This window comes from Cornus florida, unplaced genomic scaffold (assembly GCF_030987335.1).
Source record: "Cornus florida cultivar Cherokee Brave unplaced genomic scaffold, ASM3098733v1 CherokeeBrave_3.0.0_Hap2_Chr10, whole genome shotgun sequence".
NCBI lineage: Eukaryota > Viridiplantae > Streptophyta > Magnoliopsida > Cornales > Cornaceae > Cornus > Cornus florida.
In genome coordinates this window covers 53,954,755-53,972,488 of record NW_026775580.1, presented here as the reverse complement: position 1 = coordinate 53,972,488, position 17,734 = coordinate 53,954,755, and the positions used below count along the sequence as shown (strand labels likewise).

General features: G+C 37.4%; 1 pseudogene; it reads right to left on the bottom strand.

Moving 5' to 3' along the window:
• Positions 1-9,016: 9,016 nt before the first annotated feature.
• Positions 9,017-17,341, bottom strand: LOC132279867 (1-aminocyclopropane-1-carboxylate oxidase homolog 4-like; annotated as a pseudogene).
• Positions 17,342-17,734: the final 393 nt, after the last annotated feature.

Sequence of the window (17,734 nt, the reverse complement as noted above, 5' to 3'; positions counted from 1 at the left end):
GCTAAGCTAGAAACCCAAGTAGGGCAAATAACTAGTACTTTAAATGTTAGAGAAAAAGGGAAAATGCCTTTGAATGCCCCACAAAAGCAACAATGTGTTGTGGAGACTCATTCCTCATCGGAAAGTCACACAATAGAGTATGTCAACGCGGTGACTACCTTGAGAAGTAGGAAGATTGTGGACAACCAAGTGGATATGTCCAATGAAGAGAGTGAACCGGTGCAACCACAAGTTGATACCCGTCCCGTTTCATATCATATTCCTCCTTCATTGCATATGCATGATCTTTCAAATGAGAATATCTTGAAAAGTGATTTGAAAAGTGATTTTGAAAAGAAAAATTTGCAAAATGATTTCAAAACTTCTTGTGTTGAAGAGACTTCAAAGAAAATTTCTGAAAAGGTTTTTGAGCTAAGAGCTCTATTTTCGGATGCCTTAAAAGGATCCATTTCAATTGACAAGCAAAAGGCCAAAACAAATGAAATTATGGATGTGTTTAGGCAAGTGAAGTTAATCTTCCACATTTGGATGCAATCAAGTAAATTTTGGCTTATGCTAAGTTTTTGAAAGACTTATGCACCCAAAAAAGGAAGAACAAAAGCCAAGCACCTAGGAAAGTGGTTTTAACCGAGCAAGTAAGCTCAATTTTACAGCATAACACTCTTCCGAAATTTAAGGACCCCGGTTCACCTACCACTTCATGCATCATTGGAGATCATATCATTAATCGGGCTCTTCTTGACTTAGGAGCAAGTGTTAACCTTCTTCCATACTCGGTATATGTCAAATTAGGCTTAAGAGACTTGAAACCGACGTCGATGGTTTTGAAACTTGCCGACCGATCCATAAAAAAGCCTAGGGGTATCATTGAGGACGTATTGATTAAGATTGATAAATTCTTCTTCCCCGTTGATTTCGTTGTCATTGACACGGAATCGGTCCCGAACCCTAAGAGCTAAATTCCCGTTTTCCTTGGCCATCCTTTCTTGGCAACCGCGAATGCCAACATTAATTGTAGGACGGGGATAATGAAGATCTCATTTGGCCACATGAAGGTGAAGTTGAATATCTTCAATCCGACCCCCAATTCATTTAATTAGCATGAAGAAGTGAATGTTGTAGAGAAATATTATAACCTTGAATGTGAAGGAATAGAGCCTTTGTGCGAAACCAAAATTCCAAAAAGTTTATCTTCAACCCTGAATTCCAAGAAAGTTGTTTCAAAATCTTGTTTTGAAAGGGCATGGAAGCCTAAGGATCATGTTGACCAAGAACCAAAAATTTCTTTTGAGCCTAATCCAACAAGTTCTCTGGGGAACCATTTGTTGGGTGGAGTTCAAAACACTTATCACCCCATCAAGGAGGGGATGCACTACAAAATGTTTGACCAGGGCTAAAAGAGCCCAACGTCTTGGTAGAGACGTTAAAGACTAGTACATTTCGTAAGGTGTCACAACCATATTCCTCCCTCATTTCTATTTTAAATTTCATTTCTTGCGAAGTCTAGATATTTGCTTTAGGTTCATATACATTGCTAGGAACAATGATTAGGATTGCATGCACTTTCATGTTGAAAATGAGCATTTTGCATCAGTTCGATCAATCTCCAAGGAGGTTCAATTGATCGAACTCTATACTTGCATCCACCTGCATTCAATCACCTCTCTGTCCAATCATTCGAAGAAAACCTTCATATTTCAGCTCTGTGTCCCATCGTTCGAACTTGTTCCTAGATCGATCTTTAGTTCTTCGATCGATCTAACTTCATCTTGGATCGATCTGCAGTCTCAACACTTAGAAAATTTTGAACCTGCATCCAACTTGCATCAAAAGGCTCTCTGTCCCATCGATCGAACATGTCTGCAGGTTTTTGCATGTTCGATCGATCGGAGTTATTCTGAGATCGATCTTGGAGAGATCGATCTCTGTTCCTTAATTTACTGTTTTGTTTTAAGTTTGATCTTTTGTTTTGAATTTTAAATAATAAATTACATATATTTTATTTTGTTTTATTTTAGTTTTAAATTTTTGTTTATTCAAAAAAAAAAAAAACAACAACAACAACAACAACAATTTGTCTTTTAGTGAGGAGAGATCGATCACAGTTCGATCGATCTGAGATTTCAGTTCGATCAATCGAACTGGTAACAGAATGTTTTTAAAAATCAAACCTAGGGTTGTTAAATCGATACCACAGATCGATCTAACACCCCCATCTTCATCCCTCGCCACTACAACTCACCTCCCCACCTCCGGCGAACCCTCCGGCAAGTCCACCTCATCTCAAATCTCTCTCCCTCACCTCGGATCTCGGATCTCATCTCCCTTTCATCTCATCTTTCGGTTTTAGGTAAGATTTGAAGCCCCTCTTTCGATTTCAAGCTTTTTCTTTATGAATCCATGCTTTATATGTTAGATCTGAGGTGTTTTGATGATGAATTTTGCCATTGATGAAGCTTGAAGCGATGTATTTATGTGTATATATATGTATATATAGGTTTTATATTTTTCTATTTTAATTTCGATTTTGGGGGCCACGGGCCATGAAAAGTGACCAAATATGTTGATTTGTTGTGTAGATGGGCCCACAAGCTTGTTTGTGAGGCCCCTGTGCCATCCACGTCACAGATATGTGACTTTTCGAGTTTCTCCTCACAGTTGGATCAATCGAACTTTTTCTCAGATCGATCTGTAACAAATCGATCTCATTTATTCTTAATCGATCGAACTTGCATCGATTTCACATTTTTGTGATCGATCGAACTTCACAGATATGTATCATACATTTCACACACCATCTCTTGTGTTTTATGCTATCTCATAGATGCCCAATGCTTGTGTTTTCCACATTTGATGCATTCCATACTTATACTGTCTAGCATGTTTCATATCATGTCACTCATTCCTTGTCACTTACATAGATTCATGTTCCTTATTTGTTTTGTCAATCTTATTTAACATACATGATTCTATCAACTGTGCTTTAGTTCTTTATACCGGCACTGACTTCTTTTTTTGCAAGTTTTCCTTTTATTTTGTAGGCCATGGCTAGGGTCAAAACTGTTGCTTGAGGACATTATCACCGTAGGGCCGGGTAGAGCTTAAGCGACGAGGCAGGTCCATCTCACACCCAGGACCCCATTCATGAGTCTGAGCCAGAGCACTCTCATATTCAGGAGGAGCCAACAGAGCCTACTCCACCTCAGTCTCCATCTGCTGACAGTAGACTACAGTCTTCAGCTGAGGCATCTTCTTCACAGGCTGAGGCTGAGCATATACCATCTCCATCACCACCACCAACTCAGCCAGCCCTGGACTTAGATCGGCCATTGCCGAGATACTCAGGCCTTCGAGTGGCGCATGAGTCGGTCTTCGACATAAACTACTTCTCTCGGTCTGTTCTTACCAGAGCAGCATAGGATGATATAGACCGGAGGGGCATCTCAGCCATGCTAGCCCCTGTTACATACGCAGCGTACCCGAGGTTGGTCCGGATGTTCTTCCAGAACCTCCGACCTGCCCTGAGTAACCTGGCAGAGCTACGGACTACTATTGACGGCTACCCTATCAGTATCACGGTGGACACTCTTTCCAGATCTTGCCATTGTCCACACGTCTGCCCTCCCGATCTCCAGGATACCTATCCTACTCTATGGAAGCCCTCATATGCAGACATGGCCGTTGCACTCACAGGTCACTATGCCGGTGGCGAGACTTTCACCACCCGGACTTATCTGCCAGACGACCTGTGGTTCTTCGATTCGGTGCTATATCGAAATGTTTTTATGGCTGGCCACAAGATATAGAGGTGCAGCAACTTTCTGACAGCTTTATACGCCTTCTATACAAGGCACTAGCTATCCATTCCTGCGTTCATCTAGAGCATTATGATGAAGCTGTATGTTGACCATATCAGCAAGGCCAAGCCCAAACGGGCTAAGTATCTCCCATTCAGCCATCTCATCACACAGATTTTGAAAAACCAGCGTTATCCCTTCCAGCCACGGGAGCGTACTGAGTCTGGGGCCTACTTATTCAAGAAGAAGGATTGGGATAAGAGCTACCAGGCTCTTATCAAGAGTCTACAGGACAACGCTGTAGAGGAAGCTGAAGAGCTAGAGAGAGAGGAGTTGGAGTAGGCAGCAGTAGCAGAACAGGCAGCGGACGATATACCAGTCGATCCGGCTGCCATGCATATGGATATTGACTTAGAGCAGCCCGCAGAGGACCCAAAGCATCACTCTCCAGTTGGGTTGCCCGTTAATGATAAGGAGTAGGCTCAGGATCATCGTTCTCCAGCTCCAGCTAAGGCTCCAGTTCAGATACTTAGTTTCGGAGAGCGTCTTCAGACTCTGGAGGACAGCATGGTTTCCATCCGAGCTGATATTGCTTCACTTCGCACAGATGTCGTAGCTGCATTACGTGATCTATTCAGAGACATCCGCGGAGCACGCCCTGCTCATCCTACCTCCTCTTCATGATTTCCATATCTTCTTCTCCTATTATATATCTGTGATATCTGTCATATTTTGCTACTGTTATATGTTTGCGGCCAGTCTGCTGGCCTAGACACTGGATGTACTGTACTATACTTTATTTATCTTTTATGCATACTTTGTTTATGGATGTCATATTTGCGTATTGATATATCTGTCTGTGATTGACTCCATCAGGTGCATCCCAGTGACTTCAATGAGAGAGAGTACTGTTCAAATTTTTTAGGACCACCCTTTTTTCTCTCTCCTTATTTCAATTTCTTATCCCATTTACACTTGCATGTCCACTGTGTACCTGTTATTATCCCCTTTGTTGTCTAATGAACTTTTATCCAATGCCATCTTTTCAGGGCCACAGTTAATCCCAAGTTTGGGGGGCTATACCACCTACTTTGGATACTTGTGTCCCGGCCATTCTTTGTTTCGCTGCACTGTTATACTCTTTCCTTTGTTCTCTTTGCACATTGAGGACATTGTGCCATTTAAGTTTGGGGTGTAATGGTGTTAATTGCAGTGTTTGTTTTCAATTCAAAAAATTTAGCATGACTTATGTATTTGAGGAATTTTCTATGATTGGTCCATAACTAGCTATGATTTTGATCTTTTGAGGACTATATTGCTTAAAATTTAAAAATTGTTTGACTTAAAAGTCTAATACTCCTTGTATGCCTTGTAGATACCATTTAGGAGTAAATTTTTCGAAAGATTGATATCGTGTTTGCACTTGTGGTCCACATCATCCTAATTTTGTGATTATTTTGAGATTCACTCTAGGATTCTACACTAGCACAGGCGCACACTAGCATTCATTTGTGGGGTACATGTTTTGTTGATTATTGAATTGGTTATATCCTAATTGAGCTAGTAGTGCATTGAAAGCTTTCATTTTGACAAAAGTGGATAACAATCCATTTTCATTGAGTAGCCGGGATTCTACCCTCATCAAGCACTGAATTTCTCGCGCCGAAAAGTGGAGGGCCCAAACTCTAGGTTAATAATTGAATGCTAAAAAAAAAAAAAAAAAATAGGTTGCAAAAGCAATAAAAAGTGAGGACTTCTCCCAAAAGTTGAGAAGTGGGAAATGATTAGATGGAGGTTGTTTTGATTTGTAACCTAGTTGGTTTGAGCTTGTAAGTCCTTAGGGGTGTTTGAACACTTAGTGCTCTAAAGCCGTCTGGTTTGGGAGTCATTGACCTAACGCTCGAATCGCTAGAAAACTTAATAGATCAACACATTGCACCATGCTTCCATCTTTGATCCTAAAATAAAAAATTATAAAAATAATTATAAAAAAAAACTGAGTGAAAAGAATAAGTGCACCTAAATCAATAAAGTTTTAATAAAAGGTCCACTTTTTGTCTTGATGATCGGTACTAGATTTGTGTACTAGTTTGAGGGTAAGGATGTGATCATTTCTTTAGTTGGTTTAAATAACAACATATTTGATGCCGGTCCACTCAAAAAGGATTCTAAAATTGTATTGTTTTGCATGATCATTTCTTCAGTTGGCTTAAATTTTGGGAGATTACTTGAAAATATTTGAAAAATTGCATACTTGAGGTAGTTTTTTCCCAATGCTTGTTTGCAATATTGGTGCCTCTTTTGAAAGAATGAGCTTAATGTTTGGGGGTATCATTTCTAGAAACCCTCACGAGACTTTACTCGTCCACTAGGAGTAACCTAGGGGTTTAAAAGGCTTGTTGCATACGTTAAATGTAATCGTGTTCCCTACGAAAATGGCATTATACATTTATTGCTTTCTAGTTCATAATTGTATAGTTGTTCATTTCATTCCTTTACTTTCTAGTTCATTGCTAAGGACTAGCAATATTTAAGTTTGAGGGTGTGATGAGCGCTGAAAAGTGCGCATTTAAACCCCTTAAGCTTAGGTATTCTAGAACCTTTTATCTATCTTATTTTCTCGCTTTAGATTGATTTTGTATTATTTCCATTTTCAGGTACTTATCCCCAAAATAAGCTAACTCAGCTAAATAAGAGCATAATTGAAGCAATCTTGAGATGAATCAAAGAAAGAAGTAACGTGGGAGCAAAAGGAAGCAAGTAGTGGAAATTCAACAAGTTCGATCGATCTCAGAAAATATTCGATCGATCGAAAGTTCATCGATCTCAGCATTTCAAGATGGATCCAAGCTCTCTTGTCCGTATCCAAAGATCCCACAAAGTTCGATCGATCCAACTTTCTTCCGATAGAACGAAAAAATTTCATCTTATCCAGTTGTACCACCCTACTTACCACATTTGTCTCTTTCCCAAAAATATCTTCAAAATATCTCAGATTTGTTATTATTCAAAAAGGCGCCACCATAGAAGATCAATCCAGCTTAAATTCGATAGATCTCAGCCATGTTCGATCGATCTCACCACAAGTTCGATCGATCGAACTTCCCAAAGCCCGAGAAAATCCAATTTCCAGCTCATTAAAAGTTTTCTCATATCCAATCATTGGAAGGAATATTGGTGTACGAGCCCAGCTCATTAGGGTGACATTTTAACCTACTTATATAAGGAATATGAGCCATTCTTGAGAGGGGATATATTGAAGAGGAGATACATACACTAGAGACACAATTTTCCATTATTCTTAGGGAGGAAGAAAAGAAGAAATGAGGCTAGAGACACAAGCTTGGAGTTCTTCCATCAACCAAGAAGATGAGCAATCTCTACCATGGAGTTAGCCCTTGAGGGTTGGAGAACACCATCCATGAGTGGCTAGACATTCTCTTAGGGCTAGAATTAGCCCTAAGCATACTTTCTACATCTTGATTATGTATTTTTGAGGGGATTTGTATTGTGATACATGTTTTGACACTTTTATATATATATATATATATATCTTGTTTATTTAATGATTTGTGTGGTTTAATGCTTCCAATTGATCATTTCATTCTATCCATATGTCTATGTATGCTATAATAGATGTTCATGTGTTTATTTCTATTTCTTGTGTTATTGATGCATGTCTATGTGTATTAATGCTATAGATCTAGAGATTGTCAAGACATAGTGTTTAATGGAATGCTCTTGTGGTTTATTTGATGGTTCATACTCATTTCTTGATAGATTGTGCCTCTTCTTTAGTTTAATTAGTTTAATTTCATGTCATTAGCTTAATTATAGTGTAGTTATAGTTTAGATGTTAAATGGGAAGACAATCCATGCATGTTGTTTGATGGTCCATACTTATAAAAGGAAGTAGCATATATCTGTAACCTTATGATGTGTTTGGATTGTGAGCTTAAAGAAAGGATTGATGGCTTAGTTTGATATATTGTGCTATCCACCAAGTTGCTTAAACAATATATGCTTAATTTGTCATCCATACTTGTTGAAATAACCACACACACACATTATGTTGCAATATATGTTTTCCCCCTCATTAATCATTCATTAAGGGTGTAGAAAAGTTATGCTTAGTGGTGATCTCTAAACCCCAAGATATCTCTCTTATTTTCTCTCCATTACATTTAATTGCCTACTTTAGTTTAAATTACATCTTAGTGTAATTCAACCACGAACCAATCTTTTGATCACTCGACCTACTAACCCTAATCTCGATTCCATAACCTAATACGACCCACCAATCCTTTGGGACGATCCCCTACTCGCCCTAACTATATTTTTAGTAAAAGGTAGTAATGGCAATTTTTAAATGTAAAACTTGACCACATTCATCATAACTCTACACCACTATCTTTTGGTGCACAAACTTTGGATTGGGTTGACGACAACACCAAGAAGCAAGGTGGAGTAGATACTCCGTCTGTCCCGCGGAAGCGGGGATGGCATACGAATTAAAAAACTATCGTGGAGTAGGATTAGAGTTGGTATGGATGATTTTCCAACGGAGCGGAGTAAGGTTTAGCAAATTCCATCCCAAACCTGCCTCGTTGCCATTTTAACTCTAAGGGCACTTTAGAACTTTAAATATGGAAAATTCCTTGCATCATCTTTTTCAATAGTTGACTATGCTGACGATTAATGGTCGTTCGTTAAAAGTCCACATACAAATATTAAGAAAGGCAAGTGTAATTTAGACTAGGATAGGGAAGGTTCGTGTAATATGGGCATCAGACCACCCCCTGCTCCGCCAAATGACCATCATCGGAATCCTCCCCTTCATAGTGGTAAGGATGAAATGCAGATACCACCGGATCATTTTCACTCTGTAGAATTGGGGCTTTAGGGCCTACTGCTAAGGGCTTGTATGGGTTGCCTTAAAGATGCCTCTTAGGTCTTAAAATTGTATTCGCTCTTTATGGGCCAGTTTTGGCTTCTTAGCCTAGCTTTCTTTTAGTTTGCCTTTCATCCCATCCCATTTAGTTTGCCCTAAATCTTTTCCACTATATATATATATATATTGTTTCGGAATTTTTCCATTCAATAAAATGCGTAAAGTTTTATTAACCAAAGTTATTGAATAAGACCTTACGCCCAAATGTACTCAACTCTTGATCAAAGTTTTTTTTTTTTTCCTAAGTTGAAACTCTTGATCAAAGTAATTTGACAAATAACTATGCATAATGCATGGATATCGAAATAACGTAAAAATAAACATGTTACGGAGTCTGTTACACTATGCATGCATGGTCCTCACTCATATTGTGATCTTATCTATTAGAGATTTGCTATCCAATCCCTTGCTATAGAAGTTTTCATGGAACTCTTGCATGGTGAAATTGCGGTATATAGCTGGTTTTTTCAAGGTCAACAATTCCAATAAAGGTCCATAGTAGTGAGATTCTTTCCACTTGCTAAGGTTGAAAAACACGACGATTGAGATGCGAGGTTCCTTTGAGGAGTTGGCCACCACCCTGTGTTGAATGCTTTTGTATTCACCGTTAGACACTATCTGCGTGTAAAAACAAAAACATTCTAGCATAAATCACACACACACACACACATATATGTATACATGTTATTATATCAATTTATATCTCGAAAATATTTTCAAACTATCTTTTAACATTGACTTCATTAAACAAGTACATTAATTATGGATTACTCCTTTATTTTTTAATCAACATAAATTTAAAAATTCACTCTTATCAAATACTATCTCAAAATATCCAAAAATTTTGAGTATTTTGAGATAGAGGGAGTATATATATATATATATACATATATATATATATATATATGTATGTATGTATGTATGTATGTATTTACATGTATTTATGCATGAAACAAGCATATTTATTTTTTAAGTATCATTTCCCTCTTTCTCTCTATATATATATAAATATATTACACAATAGTACAACTGATGCCATCATCAATGCACATATGATATAATATATAAATATATATATATATATGGGTAAATTGCACTCACCAGCACCCCCAAAGGTTTGGATTAAAGATACTCAGCTACAATTTAGACACTATTTGAACAATGACACCTATTGGTGGTGGTGGTGGTGGTGGTGGTGGTCATGGGCGTAGCTAGGATTTTATTTCAGAGGGGGGACAATGCACTTATTAAAAAAAAAAAATAATTAATAAATATGACAATATAATTTTTTTAAATCAAAAAGGCAAATAAGAAAAAAAAATAGTTGTAAAATAATATGCTAAATAAATACCGTAAAAAAAATAAAGTTACAAATATAAGAATCAAAATATTAATTAATAATATTTTAATTACATACAATCACAAATGTCATCGATAAAAAGAAATAAGTTTTAAAAAATAGAAAAATACATAATTATACATAAGTGAAAAAAGAAATTTTTTAAAAAAGGAAACAAAAATTAGAAAAGGAAAAATATATTGTATATTTGAAGAAATGATATATGATTTTTTTATTTTTCAAAAGAAAATTAAAAGAATTTAAAATTTTGAGGGGGGCACTATTTAAAATTACTATGTAAGTATATATATATACACCAAAAATATGTACCTATGTATAATAGGTTGGAGCAAAGTGACGAGGGGCACGTGCCCCTTTTGGGCCTTAATTGGCTCCGCCGTGTCATGTATCAAGTCGATCACACTCATTTGGTTACAACTTACATTAATGTTGAAATTAAACATAAATTTATGATGCATTCTTAAGAGCAATTTATTACATAAGCAGCAAGCCAACGAAAATTCTTCCCGAAGTATCTAAAAGTACATGAATAATGCCATTCAGAGTCTACACACAAAGACGTAATAAGGACTTGGTCTACTCTAATCTAACGATTCAGGTGGATCTCATGTCACCAGAAGTTTCATTTGAAAGTTTCCCAATCTCAGGTCATATGCAAATGCATGGTGGTACCCGGGACATTGATGCAGGCCGAGAAGCAACACTAAACAGAAGCCTAAGTTCAGTTAAAATAAATTAATTGAAGAAAAATATTAAATTTTATCACTAGAATAATCTCAACTTTGTTGTTTAATTATTTTGCAGAATACATAACTGGAAGTTCAAAAAAGTTTAACATGAATGTGAATATTTTTCAGAAATTAAACTTATTACTCTATTTTTGAAGTTTAACGTACATCAGACTTATTTGTGTTTTTCTTTCAAAAATTGTATTAAAAAAATTAGGGTGGTTCCTAAAGGAACATTTTTAATGAATCGAATTATTGTACATCTTTAACGATATATTATATATATATTTATTGTCTATGTAGTGATAAGGATGCTAGTTTGGTATATTAAAAATAGTTAAAAAATTAAGGGTAAAGTACACTAACACCCCCTCAGGTTTACTAAAATGACACACATATGAAACTTAACTTGTTTTGGGACAAAGACACCCCCTTGTCATATTTGACAGCCAAACAGAGCCTAAAAATGTGTGAAAAGTCTAATTTGCCCTACATTATTTGATTAATTTTAATAGTAAAATATCAAAAATAATTAAATGACATAATTGCCCTTCTCTTGTCTCTCTCTATACACCGATATAGCAAATATATATATATATACTCGCAACCGTGAAATTGTCCAGCAAGGCTCTACTAAGACCCACCCATGGTGGAGCCATGGAGGTGATCTGTTTGGCGGTGATGAACCCACCCACGGTAGAGATGCTCTGCTCGGCGGCGGCAAAAATTTGTGTGTGTGTGTGTGTGCGCGCACGTGTGTGATATATACATAAATTTGTTGCAATGTCCAAATACCAAGAACTGTCTCGATCCATACCCAGATCCACAACCAGAGAGCAGAGAGTTCACGGCGACGCAAGGATTAAGTCGGTGAGGAACGGCGGTGAATAGCTTGACCGTAGATGGTTCCGTTATGGAGATGGCGGCATGGGCCGGCGAGCAAGGAGGCTTCGGACGGTGGTGTGAACTCAGCCGCGATGGGGTGGTTCGTGGCGTGATGGCAGCGGCAAGATCGGCCGATGGAGGGCTCAGTCGTGATGGTCTGACAAGCGATGGAGGGGTCGGCTGTGGAGAGGTCGGCCAGTGAGGGGAACAACCAGCAAGCTTGGAATTGAATCGGCAGTGCTTATAATGGCTATGCCCGGCGGTGAAGTGGCGGCAGCGATGATGAGCTGCGACGGTGGACAGGTTCGGCTATGAGCTTGCAGCTTCGGATGATGGCGGCCGGCGGGACGATGATGGGCTCAGTACGGCTATGGAGAAGTTGGCTGACTCGGCCGTGAATGACTCGCGGCAGTGAGGTTGTGGCTTCGCTCGGAACGGCGAGGTCGGCTGACATGGAGCGACGGCAACGGTAGGCGACAAGCTGTGGAGAAGAGTTTGATATATATATAAAGCTGTAAAAATTATTATATTACTTTTAAAAAATCATGTGTTTAAGACGAAGATGGGAGAAGGAAGAAGAAGGATTGGTTTGTGAGTAAAGGTTAAAAATGTGATTTCAACCTTTAAATTAGTCAATATAAATGTCAAATGGCAAAAATGTCAATTCATTACCATTGGGGTGTCTTTGGTATCTGTATGAAGCTTGAGGAGGTGCCTTTGTCTCAAAATAAGAGAAGTTTCATCTGAATGTCCTTTTAACAAACCTCAGGGAGTGTTAGTGTACTTTACCCAAAAATTAAATAAGTAATTCAATATTATAATGCGTCAATTGATTAGTTAATTAATAAGTCAAAAAAATAATAAGGTACTTTTATCTTGCGTCAAAAGCAATTAAGGATTGATTGTCCAATTTTGTAAGCTGGAAGATGTTATTTTCTATTATGGGGCCCAAGGAATAATATATTGCAGGACTCTCTTATTTTTAGTACTATAGGCGGGTTGTTTTCCAAACGATTAACGTTTGATAGTGACAAATCATTACACTATGAAATATAAAATAATTTTAGCACCAAGGCTGTTTAGTGTTTATATTCAATTAAAACACATCTAAAAAAATATTATATCAATTTAGTGTTTGTTTGAATTTAAAAATAAAAAAAAAAAAAAAAAAATCTTACAATTTTTTATTTTAAAAGTAAAAAAAAATAATAATAATAAACAGAGAAAAGTATGAGACGGATCTGAATATTTAGTGATCAAGTTTATTTATTTTTTTTCTATTTTCCTTCCCTTATTGTCCTTTTGTTGATTAAGGGGTAGATACGTAATTGTACCCCTCCGGCTGTCAAAAATGTACTCTGGTGACCTAAAGGGGGCAATATGCAACATTTGACTGACTGACTCCAAACAATACAATAATTTAGGGGCATCTTGTAACTCTGGAATAGGTTGGGGTATTTGCACTTTGGCCTATAATCACAACTTTGACACGTGTTTATGAAATAAATCGATGAAGAAGCATGTTTGTTTTTTTTTTTTTTTTTTTTTTTCCCTGTCATTCAAAGATTCAAAGGCCTAAAGCCAAGATGACAGTACAGAGGCATAAAGCCATGCCAAAAAAGGCATACAAATTTTGAAGTAATACAAATAAATAAAGAATAGGCTTTAGATTTATGGATGAAACATAGCCCAACACTCTGCAAACGAAACCACCATGGGAGAAAACAGCAAACTGGAGAGACCGAAAGGCCTGGCCATCAACACGGCAACCGCTCCAAAGCTACAACCGCAAGGCGCTCCAACACACAAAACTCCGCACAAGATCCAATTAAGGAGAAAATGATCAAATCTAAGCGGGAAAAAACCCAAAACCAGCCTAGATCAAAGATCTAGCCAGAGAAAAACAACAGATCTGCCCAGGTGAGCGGAAAACGAAACAAAATAAGAGCAGATCTAACCGAACAAAAATAAAAACGGCGTAAAAAAAATACCCACAGAGCACACTTATTCAAACACGTCGAGTTTATTATAACCGTGAAAGGCAGCTAGCAACTCCCCAGTTCCATAAAAGGGAGCAGGAGCGCAGAAGGAAGAAGATGATAGCTCGTTGTTTAGAGAGAGAAAGGTAGAAAGAAGTGGGCCGAGTTTATTGCAACCGTGAGAGGCAGGTAGCAACTCCCCAATTCCATAGAAGGGAGCAGGGAACACAGAAGGAAGAAGACGATGGCTTGTTGTTTAGAGAGAGAAAGGTAGAAAGAGGTGGGAGCGTTTTTCTGTCAATGAATAAAAGGTGATAAAGGAGCATGTGAGTTTGTGTGTTTTTTATAAAAATTAAAATTGATGAAATACCGTGAATATACAATCCTTGGTAAGTTAAAATTAAATAAGAGTGTGAACAAGTGTGATTTCAATCTCATGCCATGTGAACGATCTGAGTTAGCCCCACAAACCAAATAAAAAATATTTTGTATCATTCTAATTAATTAAAATATAACTGTACGGAAGAATATGAATTTCTTTCTAACATTAGTAACTCTGAAATTTATTAATTTTCTATATCCTTGATTATTAAAAATAAATTAAAAAAATAAAAAATTGCTTGCGTTTATGTTGCAGTACTTTACCAGAAGAAAGTCTCCAATGTTAATTATCATCCCTCCGGGAAAAGGCTTCACGTCCACCCACTCTTCACCATACTTAACTTGCAAACCATACACCTGGTTCTGCACCAACACCGTCAAAAACCCAGGATCAGTGGGTGATGTAATCCCCATCGTCAGATCGGACTGAGGACAGTAAGGGTAACACAGTCCCGCAAAAAGCCTCTTATCAGAAAAAGTCAACTCTTTGAACTTGCCGGACTACAACCCTAAACCTTCACACTATAACTCCATCACTATCTCACCCAACACCTTTGCATGGACGTCCCACTCCACCACCTCCCTCCAGCAACTAACTAATAACTATGCACGTCCCACTCCATCCACCTGAGATTCCAAATATTTTGAGAGGCCCTAGGCAAACTTTCAAATGTGAGGCCCTTAAGTTTCACATGCGCAAAAAAAATTGTAAGAGTGCGGAATTTTCACACCATGTTTTCAAATTCTATAGCTAATTTAATTGTGCGCATATGCATTGTGCATAAGACAACTAACTAATAACTATAATCTTCATGTTCATTGACTAACTTACTATGATCTCATTCATTAAATCTTCATGTTTATTGAGATTTTCTTCATTTGCTTTCGCATTCACATGTTCTTCATTCACCGAATCTTCAACTAAACTCTCTGTTTGTGTATTGCTCCTAAAAAAAATTAAGATTATCTCCTTTTTGAGATTAAATCAATTCTTCTTCTCTTTTCTTCTTCTTCTTCTTCTTTTTTTTTTTTTTTTTTTTTTCATGCCCAGATTCAAATTTTCTTGTAGACATAATGAAATCTCTTGAAATCTAAATAACAAGAACCATAATCAACATAAAACTAGACTTCAAAAAAATAATAATAATAATTTGCTTTGTATAAAGAAAATACATATTACCTCAATATGCAATGATTTGATTCAAGTTCAAGGCATAAAACGATCATAAGAAGAGTGTCCTGCTAGCATGTGAAAGAAGATCACAATTAACATTAAACGGATGGAGAATCAAACAGAAACAATAATAGCTAAGCATTGCCGATCATACAATAAATATAATAAATAAAAAAAATCTAAAATCAAGCAGTTTGGTCGAATGATCTCCTGGCTGGAGTTTTCACTAGAATCTGGAGGAGAAGAGAGGAGACAAAACAGAGTATCCAAAATACAGTCCAAAAGTGGAAATGGGGAACCAAAAACTGCAGCTTCTTTTTTACATTCATTGTTTATATAGCTGCTAAAATTTGATGACTATAGATGACAAAAATATGTGGAGATGAGGTGACTGTACATATAGGAGGCTGAACTTGTAGTGCTGAAGAAGTAGTGGGAATTTTAGGTTATATGTGGCATCCACTATCATATATAGTTTTGTCTTTCCCTCTTTATATTAACTACACTTTGTGTATGATTTTTTTTTGGGAGCCAATTACCCCTTTCTTGATTTCAGGATGAGGAATCAACTTTAGTAGCAGTGATTGATTGATCATGGTTACAGAAGACCTATGCAAATTAATAAAAAAACCATTAACTTTTGTTTTGTTAAAGCATGTTCTTGATTTCCATGTGTTTGTACATTCTGATGGCAAGTGCTTTGACAGTATTATTAACTGAAATTCTAGCTGACCCAACTTCAAATAACATCAATAACGGTGGTATGTATCTTCATATAAAAATAAAATATAAAAAAAAAAAAAAAAAAAAAAAAAAAACCTTAATTTGGCACTTTTAAGTATGAGCATAATTTAGAGATCGAAAAAGTTAATTATTACCTCAACGGCTCAACCCACTAGAAGGGATCCTTAATTTTTGTAGGATTGAATGTGAAAATGCAAAAACTTATGAGGAAAAGAGGTATGATTGCTGCTGTTGTAAGATTGGAGTGGAATTAGGGAGAGGAAAAAAAAAAAACGCCTGCCATAGATTATGGACTCGATCGCCATGAAAGACACATGTAGAAAGGAACACATTTATTAAAATACTAAGAGAACCATAATATATTCATTCAGCTTTTGACAGCAATCACACACAGTGTCACACTCACACACACACAAAAACCCTAGTTTGGAAGCTACTTTTCACTATTGGAACAAAGGTAAAGGCCCAAATCAAACGAACCAAAGTTAGAACGAATCAAATGATGAGATTAACGAAAGAAAGAAACATACATAAAAGATCAATTCATCCAAAAGGAGATAGAAGAAAGAGAGAGGATGAACATACCTTGTCACCTGAGGCGATAGCGGAGGCTGCGCCCTGTGGAGTGTGGAAGCAGATTGTGTCGTCTGAAACTTACCCTAACTTATTTTTCTTTTATTTTATTTTTCCATCCCCTACGGGCCTTGAGGCCCTTTAAAATCTGAGGCCCAAGGCAACCGCCTTGGTCGCCTTGGGCCAGGGCCGGCCCTGCAGGTATGTCCTCCGCATTGGGTGGCTCCTGCCCCATCCACACCTGCAGCGCGTCGTGCCAGCTGGCCGCCTGAGCTCGATACAAGTTAGTGTTGCTGTTGTACATCACACCGTGTCCCTCCTCACGTTTGTAGTGCTTCGCCTTCACCTCCGGTGGCTGGTCGTGGAACGACTCGATGGCTACGATGGTCTGGTCAATTACAGAGACCGGCAAGGCGTGGCTGATCACCTGGAAGAACCCCCAAGTTCCGGCAGCTTCTCAGATTTGTTGGACAATCTTCGCCCTATGGACATCGGAATTTATGTCTGAGAGATCGACGACTGGGATTCCGGTGGTGGTGCACGCGGAAGAAGATTTGAGATGGTAGAGAGTTTGGGGAGGGTGAACGAAGAAGCTAGGGATGGTGGTGATGCCAGAATCAGAAAGACCTTTGACTCCCATTTTGGACTCATCGAATTTTTTCACTTCTTTCATCCGATCATAAACGACAGTTGCACCAACGGAAGCAGCCATCAGAAACACTAGTACTCTCAATGATAGCTTGAGAGAGTTATATGTGCAATAGCACCTTCTTTGCTATATGCTCTAAGAAAAGGTAAGATCAACTAATTAATTTGGTCACCCAACATTCTTGTACCGTATTGTTTTTGTCATAAAGAAGTCAATGTGTGTGTGTGTATATATATATATATATCTATTTGAAAATACAGTAATTAATTCAGTAGACTCGATGGAATTCGATAAGTCAGATATGAATTGAGGCCCTTAATCCCATACTTGATAATAATTTGAATTCGACAATTTAATTAGTTAACAAATTGAATATAAATATAGGATTGATCGTTTCGATAATAATCTAATTCAATTTAAATACATAATATTACAATATATAATATATAACATATACTCTCTCTTGTAATTGTGAGTCACATATATTAATGTGTGTGAACACCTATTTTGATA